This window comes from Pteropus alecto, unplaced genomic scaffold (assembly GCF_000325575.1).
Source record: "Pteropus alecto unplaced genomic scaffold, ASM32557v1 scaffold213, whole genome shotgun sequence".
NCBI classification, from domain to species: Eukaryota; Metazoa; Chordata; class Mammalia; order Chiroptera; family Pteropodidae; genus Pteropus; species Pteropus alecto.
In genome coordinates, this window is record NW_006434829.1 from 428044 (window position 1) to 428679 (window position 636).

Here is a 636-nt window from a genome sequence, read left to right on the forward strand (position 1 = left end):
GCTGCCTCGCTGGTTTCCATCTGGGCTCAGCTGCAGTGGGGGCCGGCTGACCCCCAAACCTTCCCAGCGGAGCCCCATCAAAGACCCCATTGATTTGCCGTCCCCCTCACTTCCCATCACAGCAGCTGCCACCTAATCAGGCCTCTGCAAACCTTTCAGGCCACTGGCGGTTGCCACGATGACAAAATGACCCATAACAGCCCCTGCCTGCTTCTATAAATGAAGGATGGGGTGGGTTTCCTACCGACACCCGGCAGTTACAGGAACGGGGAAGGAGCGCCGACGAGGTGACGCGCGCCGAGGACTCGGGGTGTGGGGGGAGGCCGCCCGCCCGTGGGGCCGTGTGGGGTCCCGTGGGCTCCCCTCACAACCGCTCTGGCCCTGGCCGGGGAGGGCGGCCCACAGGCGTCACTCGCAGCGGCCGCCGTGCGGGGAGAGCGTGCGGGCAGTGCGTGCGGGCAGTGCGTTCCCAGTCCGGTTCCTGCTGCCGGTGGCCGCACACAGAGCACGGCCAAGCCCGACACCTAGTGGACGGAGGGGGCATCGCCCTGGGGTCCACAGGCTGGGTGGGTCCCGCACTGTGGGTGGACCCGCAGCCCTACCGGGCCTCGGTGATTGGTGCCTTTTATTTGCTGG

General features: G+C 67.3%; 1 long non-coding RNA gene across 1 annotated transcript in view; it reads right to left on the bottom strand.

The window, feature by feature from the left end:
* Positions 1-470, bottom strand: part of LOC107195532 — a 7041-nt gene extending 6571 nt beyond the window's left edge. The window contains exon 1 of the long non-coding RNA XR_001516715.2: positions 245-470. This is a non-coding gene — a long non-coding RNA (uncharacterized LOC107195532). The remainder of the gene's footprint in view (positions 1-244) is intronic.
* Positions 471-636: the final 166 nt, after the last annotated feature.